Genomic DNA, 8,536 nt, shown 5'->3' with positions numbered 1-8,536 from the left:
GTTCTGCTTGTGGATTATAGATTGGAGCCACAGGAAATAACACGTTGGTTTGGAATGGAAGGCCAGGTGAACTAACAAGGCAGCTTAGCATACCTCAGAGATACTGCAGATTTGGTTCCAGACCACCGCAGTAAAGCAAACACTGTAAAGTGAGTCACCAGACTTTTTCATTTCCTAGTGCATATAAAAGTTATGTTTTCACTATATAGCAGTCTATTAGATATTCAATAGCATTGTCTCCAAAAAACAAAAAAAAAGTACATACCCTAATTTAAAAATACTTTATTGCTAAAAAGAAAAGAAAATGCTAACAATTATCTGAGCCTTTAGCAAGTTCCAGTTGTTTTGTTGGTGGCTGGGGGGGTCTTTCCTTTGTTGGTGAATGGGTGCTAACTAATCAGGGTGGTGGTTGCTGAAGATTGGAGTGGCTGTGGAAATTTCTTAAAATAAGACAATGAAGTTTGCCACATGGATTGACTGTTCTTTCATAAAATATTTTGCTAGAGCACACGATGTTGTTTGATAGCATTTTACCTGCAATGGAACTTCTTTCAAAATTGGAGTCAGTCCTCTCAAACCCTGCTGCTGCTTTATCAACTAAGTCTATGTAATATTCTCCATCCTTTGTTGTTTCAACAATGGTCACATCTTTACCAGGAGCAGATTCCATTTCAAGAAACCACTTACTTTGCTCATCCGTAAGAAGTAAGTCCTTTTCCTTTCAAGTTTTATCATGAGATTGCAGCGTTTCAGTCCTGTCTTCAGGCTGCAATTCTAGCTTTCTTGCTATTTCTACCACATCTGCAGTTTCTTCCTCCACTGAAGTTTTGAACCCCTCAAAGTCATCCATGAGGGTTGGATTCAACTTCCAAACCTTTGTTAATGTTGACTTTTTTGGTTTTTTTTTGAGACAGAGTCTTACTCTGTGGCCCCAGCTGGAGTGCGGTGGCATGATCTCGGCTCACTGCAACCTCTGTCTCCTGGGTTCAAGTGATTCTCCTGCCTCAACCTCCCAAGTAGCTGGGATTACAGGTACATGCCACCATGCCTGGCTAATTTTTATATTTTTAGGAGAGATGGGGTTTCACCATATTGGCCAGGCTGGTCTTGAACTCCTGATCTCAAGTGATCCACGCCTCAGCCTCCCAAAGTGCTAGGATTGTAGGAGTGAGCCACCACACCCGGCCTAATGTTGATATTTTGACCTCTTCCTATGAATCACAAATGTTCTTAATGGCATCTAGAATGGTGAGTCTTTTCCAGGAGGGAAAGTTTAGTTTAGTTTTGTTTTTTGAGACAGGGTCTTGTTCTGTCGCCCAGGCTGGAGTGCAGTGGTGTGATCACAGCTCACTGCAGCCTCTACCTCCTGGGCTCAGGTGGTCCTCCCACCTCAGCCTTCCAAGTAGCTGGGACTACAGGTGCATGCTGTCACACATGGCTGATTTTTGTATTTTTTGTAGGGATGGGGTCTCACCATGTTGCCCAGGCTGGTTTCCTGGGTCCAAGAGATCTGCCCACCTCAGCTCCCAAAGTGCTAGGATTATACGCGTGAGCCACTCACCTGGCCTCCAAGAGGTTTTTAATTTACTTATTTACGTTGTCCAGATCTGTTAGAGGAGTCACTATCTATGGCAGCTATTGCTTTATGAAACATATTTAATAATAAGACCTGAAAGTTGAAATTACTCCTTGATCCATACGCTGCAGAATAGGTGTTGTGGTAGCAGGCATGAAAACAACATTCATCTTGTAAGTTTTTAGGTGATCAGGTACATTGTCTATGAACAGAAATATTTTGAAAGTGCCTCTAATTTGTGGACTACACACTGAGTAGCAAAGCTCTAGACCTTTACTGTCCAATATGTAGCTCCTAGCTACATGTAGCTATTAAATACTCGAAATGTGGCTGGTCCAAATTGAGATGTGCTATAAAATACACGCTGGATGCTGGATATCGGATAGCAAAGACTTAGTATCCAAAAGTTTGAATGAAAAACGTTTCGGTCGGGGACATGGTGGTTCACGCCTGTAATCCCAGCACTTTGGGAGGCCAAGGTGGGCGGATCACAAGGTCAGGAGATCGAGACCATCCTGGCTAATATGGTAAAACCTCGTCTCTACTAAAAATACAAAAAATTAGCCAGGTGTGGTGGCATGCGCCTGTAATTCCAGCTACTTGGGAGGCTGAGGCAGAAGAATCCCTTGAACTCGGGAGGCGGAGGTTGCAGTGAGCTGAGATCGTGCCACTGCACTCCAGCCTGGTGACAGAGCAAGACTCTGTCTCAAAAAAGAAAAGAAAAGAAAAGAAAAATGTCTCCATTTTGAAATACTGGTTACATGTTAAAATGGTAATTTAAAATAATTTCACTTATTTCTCTTTTTCTCATATGGCTACTAGAAAGTTTAAAATCACATTCATGGCTTGCATTTGTGATTGCATTTTATTTTTACTGGACAGGACTGCTCTAGACCATATTCATCTTTAAAACGTGAGCTAAAAGCAAGAGTTACTGGCAAGTAAAAGGAAGGGAGAAAATACCTCAAGAAATTGACAACGTTAGTTTGACATTTGCAAGTGCTCTGGAGTTTAACCAGGATTTTATTTATTATTTATTCATTATTTTTATTGTTTTTTAACTTTTAGGCTCAAGGGTACTTGTGGTGATTTGTCACATAGGTAACTTACATCTCATAGGGGATTGGTGTATAGATTACTTCGTCACCCAGGTAATAAGCATAGTTAGTACCTAATAGGTAGTTTTTCGATCCTCTCCTTCCACCGTCAACAGGCACTCAGTGTCTATGGTTCCCTTCTTTGTATCCATGTGTATTCAGTGTTTAGCTCCCACTTGTAAGTGAGAACATGCAGTCTGTGGTTTTCTGTCTAACCAGGATTTTAATAAAGGTAGATCTTAGATATAGTATGTGTTAATTGCTACTCTGAGCTAGGCAAGGTACTTACCTCTGTAAAGGTGGGCCATTACCCAGGATCATATCAAAAGCTCTGATTTCTGAAATGTATAAGATGAAAAAGCAAATACAGTGCAGATTGGTTTTCTCTGTAACAAAGTAGAGTTTTAAAATACCATTTGAGGCCGGGCACAGTGCCTCACGCCTGTAATCCCAGCACTTTGGGAGGCGAAGGCGGGCGGATCACTTTAGGTCAGGAGTTCAAGACCAGCCTGGCCAACATGGTGAAACCCCGTCTCTACTAAAAATACAAAAATTAGCCAGGCATGGCGGTGGGTGCCTGTAATCCCAGATGCTCGGGAGGCTGAGGCAGGAGAATTGCTTGAACCCAGTAGGCAGAGGTTGCAGTGAGCCAAGATCACGCCACTGCATTCCAGCCTGGGCAACAGACAGCAAGACTCCATCTTTAAAAACAAAACAAAAAAATCATTTGAGTGGACAGTAGCACTCCTTGCCAAATTCCAAATGCCAATCAACAGCCGGCTTTACTTGTCTAAGTTGGCATGTATTGTTCATCAAACCAGAGTCTAATTTGATCACCCCCTCATGCACACAATACCACCACCACCTGACTCCACTGTTGCCTGTGGTGCAATGCCATGTTAACAAGTAGCATCTGGAATTACTCTTGAAACATCCGCCCATTTTGATCACTGTGGAAGGCAAATCTTCCTTCCACATTTACCCCTTAAGAGCAACTTGTGCTCACTTCTCTTTTATCAACACAGTATACTTTTAAAGCTAAGATTTCATTTTCTTCAATCCTTTTTTTCAAGAAGCACATTTTTCTCTGCTGGTGATTCCTTTAAACAAATATTTCTTGTTTTGGTCTGAGCAATTCATTTTTTGAAACAGAGTTATAGAAGTCTAGGCTTTGTTTTCATGACTGAGATGAAGGCTAAGAATTTATGACCAGCATACAATAGATAGGGTAATTTGTGTGTTCGTGTAATTTACATGTGAGGATAGGCTGTTTTTTAAAATTAGAATTTGTTTCTGCCTTCTTAGAATTTACTTACTGAATCGTTATGAACTTTGCAAAGTGACTCAATTCTGAAAATCCTCATACCTCTTTAAAACTATGCTGCGTACCTACATAGTGCTTACAAAAATGAATAAATCAGTATTTCTCCAAAACATGTTCTGTGAACCCCTGCCCCAGAGTTTTCTGTGGTATTTGTTAAAATGAAAATTCTTAGACCCCACCCATGTTTATTGAATCAGAATCTCGTATTTATTATTTATTTATTTGATATGGAGTCTTGCTCTGTTGCCCACGCTGGAGTGCAGTGGTGCAATCTCAGCTCACTACAACCCCCGCCTCCTGGGTTCAAGTGATTCTCCTTTCCCTGCCTCCTGAATAGCTGGGATTACAGGTGCCTGCTACCACACCTGGCTAATTTTTGTATTTTTAGTAGATACGGGGTTTCACCATGTTGGGCAAGCTGGTCTTGAACTCCTGACCTCAGGTGATCCTTCCAGTGCAGCCTCCCAAAGTGCTGGGATTACAAGCATGAACCACCGTGCCTGGCCTGAATCAGAATCTTTTAGTTTATGAGAATTACTTAAGAATCTGATATCAGGCCTTTTTTTTTTTCCATTTATTCATTTTTTAAAAACTGAGCCATTCATCAGTTTATTTGAACATGTGTCTGTTGGACACTTAACATGTACCAGGTGCTAGGGACTCAGCAATGAACAAGACAAAATACAGTATTTGCCTTTAAAGAGCACAGGGTGAGACAGACACAAAGTTAAGTGAACAGAACAGTCAATCAAGAAGCTAAGTTCACATAGCGATAAGTAAAGAAAATGGAATAGGGTAATGGGATATTGGGAGTTATGGAAAGTTAATTTAAATTTTTAATTAACTTAGGGGGTTACAGAAGGCCTCTCAGGGGAAGTGACGTTTGAGCTGAGAAGTATGATAAGAAGGAGCTGATAATGCACACATCTAGAGGAGAAGGGTCTCAGGGAAGGAAAGAAGAGTGCAAAAGTCAAGGTGGGAAATGTTTGGCACATTCAAGAGACAGAAAGAAAGACAAGTAGAGGGCCTGAGACTGGGCCTCAATCCTTCCCACACTTAAGATCAGGCAGAGAGCAGTAGATGTTGAGGTTGAAGATTAAACCCAGGAGAGCATTTAATATAAACTTAGAAATGTAAATGTTTCAACAAGAAGTGAGTAGTGAATGACTATTAGAAGAGGTGAGTTGGAGTTGGTGGCCTTAATTGGGTTGGGTGGAGAGATGAAAGTTAAAAACCTGACTGGATGTAGCTTAAAGAGAATGGGAGACAAGGAAGTAGAGACAAGAACTGCAGAAAATGTTCAGGAAGTTTTACTAGTTAAGGGAGTAAAAATTCAAACTTCTGGTAATAACAGGTCTTGGGGTCAAAAGAAGGTTTTCTTTCATAATTTTTATTCAGACATATTCAAAAGTAGAACAAACCCCCATGTACTCATTATCCATTGTGTTTGGGTGAATAATGGCCCCCAATGTCCATGTCATAATCCACAGAACGTGTGGATATGTTACACAGCAACAGGGACTTTGTGTGTGTGATTAAATTAAGGATCTTGAAGAGAGATTATCCTGGATTATCTAGATGGGTTCAGTATATTCACATAGACCCTTAGGGAGGCGGGAGGATCAAAGTCAATAATAAATGGGTCAGGAGATGGGCCAGGAGTGGTGGCTCATGCCTGTAACCCCAGTACTTTGGGAGGTCAAGGCAGGAGGATCACTTGAAGCCAGGAGTTTGAGACCAGCCTGGGTAACATAGTGAGATCCCATCTCTACAAAGATAAAAAATTTAGCCAGGTGTGGAGGCATGTACCTGTAGTCCCAGCTACTCTGGAGGCTAAGCAGGGAGGATTGCTTCAGTCCAGCAGTTGGAGGCTGCAGTGAGCTATAATTGTGCCACTGCACTCCAGCCTAGACAACAGAGACCTTGTCTCTTTAAAAAAAAAAGGTAGGAGATGTGCTCATATCTGTAATCTCAATGCTTTGAGGGGCCAAGTAGGGAGGATCGCTTAAGGTTAGGAGTTTGAGACCAGCCTGAACAACATAGCAAGACCCTGTTTCTACAAAAAAGAATTTTTTTAATTAACCAAGCATGATGGTGTGCACCTGTGGTGCTAGGTACTCAGGAGGCTGAGGCAGGAGGATCACTTGAGCCCAGGAGTTCAAGGCTGCAGTGAACAATGATCACACCACAGCACTCTAGCCTGGGTGACAGAGTGAGACCTTGTCTCTCCCCGAAAAAAAAAAATAGTAAGAGATACAAAGATGGAAGCAAGAGGTTCAAGTGACACACTGAAGAAGCCAAGAGCCAGAAAATGCAGTGGCCTCTAGATCCTAAAAAAGGCAAGGAAATGGATTCTCCCACAAAGCCTCCAGGCAGAAGGAAAATGCAGGAGAATGGGAAAGCCCACGGAGTGTTAAAGAGCCAGCCATTAGCTTTTCCAATCATGAAGTGCTTGGGACATTTGGCTTCTTGACAGGTTGTTTTTTTAAGTTAAAAATTCCTTAATATTTTATTCCTGGTACCACTACCACAATTTACAGGGCAATATACCTGATGTAATGAAAAGAAAAAGACAAAGCTACAACAGATGAAAGACCTCAGGAATGTACATCTAATTGACACTACATTGCATTAATCAATAGCTGCACTTTGTGCAAACTGTGGCTATGATAGTCCTGAACAAGAAGGGTTTCCTGTTTAAGCTGCAGTAACTTTTCTGACTATGGATCATCGTTCCTTCTGTGGCAGATTTTTACAGTTCCTCTAATGCATTTGGTGTGACTGTCTCAAAGTAACCTGCAGCTTTCCTGACAACTCCTTGCTCTCTCTCCTGCTAAGAGCTGTAGCCCTTTTCTGCTGTTTTTAGAACCTTCTGCTGCCATATCCACCACTTCCACCACCAGATCCATAACCACCACCATAGGGAATGCCCAAGCTTCTTCCACCAAAACTGCCCCCTTTCATGGGTCCATAATTTGATTGCTGTTGTCCACTGTAATTTCCAAAATCATTATAGTTCCCACCACCACCATAGTTACCACCGCCAAAATTTCCTCCTTCATTGTACCCATCATATCCTCCACCACCGCCACCATATCCACCACCTTGGTTTCCACATCCTGGTCCATCATGACCATAGCCCCCTCTACTACTATAACCAGGACCACCGCCATAGTTGCCACCATCACCTCCAGATCCATTATATCTACCATCACCTCCTCCATAACTACCTCTGCTGCCACCACCTCCACCACCATAGCCTCCTCTTCCATCACAGTTTCCACCACGGCCAAAATTACCTCCACCACCTCCAAAGTTTCCTCCACAATAAAATTGCCAGATCCACCTCCACGACCTCCCTGTGATCCAGCAGACTGCATCTCTTGTTTAGAAAGGGCCTTTTGCACTTCACAATTTTGCCCATTAATAGTGTGGTATTTCTGAACAACAATTTTTTTTTTTTTTTTTTTTTTTTTTTTTTTTTTTGAGACGGAGTCTTGCTCTGTAGCCCGGGCTGGAGTGCAGTGGCCGGATCTCAGCTCACTGCAAGCTCCGCCTCCCGGGTTTAAGCCATTCTCCTGCCTCAGCCTCCGGAGTAGCTGGGACTACAGGCGCCCGCCACCTCGCCCGGCTAGTTTTTTGTATTTTTAGTAGAGACGGGGTTTCACGGTGTTAGCCAGGTTGGTCTCGATCTCCTGACCTCGTGATCCGCCCGTCTCGGCCTCCCAAAGTGCTGGGATTACAGGCTTGAGCCACCGCGCCCGGCCCTGAACAACAATTTTATCAACTGTATCATGATCATCAAAAGTTGCAAAAGCAAATCCTCTCTTTTTTCCACCCTGCCCATCTTCCATAACTTCTGTGGTTAATCTTGCCATACTTTCCGAAGTAGTTCTCTCAAATTATATTCTTCTGTGTCTTCTTTAACACCACCAACAAAAATGTTCTTCACTGTTAGATGGGCGCCAGGCTTTACAGAATCCTCTCTGGAAACAGCTCTCTTTGGTTTGACTACACGCCCATCAACCTTGTGTGGTTGAGCACACATTGCTGCATCCACCTCTTCAACACAAGAACAAGTCACAGAACCAAAGCCCCTGGAATGTTTTGTTTGGGGGTCTCTCATTACCACACAGTCCGTGAGTGTGCCCCATTTCTCAAAATGTTCTCTGAAACTATCATCTGTAGTTTCAAAGCTCAGACCACCAATAAACAGTTTTCTCAACTGCTCTGGTTCGTTTGGATCATGGCCCTCCTCCCTCCAGCAGCGACGGCTAGAGCCAGGCTGGGGTCAGCAGGTGGCGGTTTTACCTCCATTTTGAGACCGGACTTGCCTCTTCCAACTCAAGTTCAATATGGGACTGAGAGCTTCTTGACAGGTTTTGCAGAGTTGACTTGCAGATTTTTTTCTGGTTTGAGATTCTCCCTACTCCCTACTCCCTACTCCATTAACACTGAGTTTTAATGTTAAACTTAGCTTTGCTCCTCTGGAATCCTGTAAGTAGACAGAGGTAATAGCAAGTCAAAATAAATAGAATG

General features: G+C 42.7%; 1 pseudogene; it reads right to left on the bottom strand.

The window, feature by feature from the left end:
- Window positions 1-6,726: 6,726 nt before the first annotated feature.
- Window positions 6,727-8,314, bottom strand: LOC100427382 (heterogeneous nuclear ribonucleoprotein A3-like; annotated as a pseudogene).
- Window positions 8,315-8,536: the final 222 nt, after the last annotated feature.

The sequence above is a fragment of the Macaca mulatta genome, chromosome 1 (genome assembly GCF_049350105.2).
Source record: "Macaca mulatta isolate MMU2019108-1 chromosome 1, T2T-MMU8v2.0, whole genome shotgun sequence".
Lineage (NCBI taxonomy): Eukaryota > Metazoa > Chordata > Mammalia > Primates > Cercopithecidae > Macaca > Macaca mulatta.
Note: the sequence above shows the minus strand (reverse complement) of the source record. Positions and strands in the feature narration are given on the sequence as shown.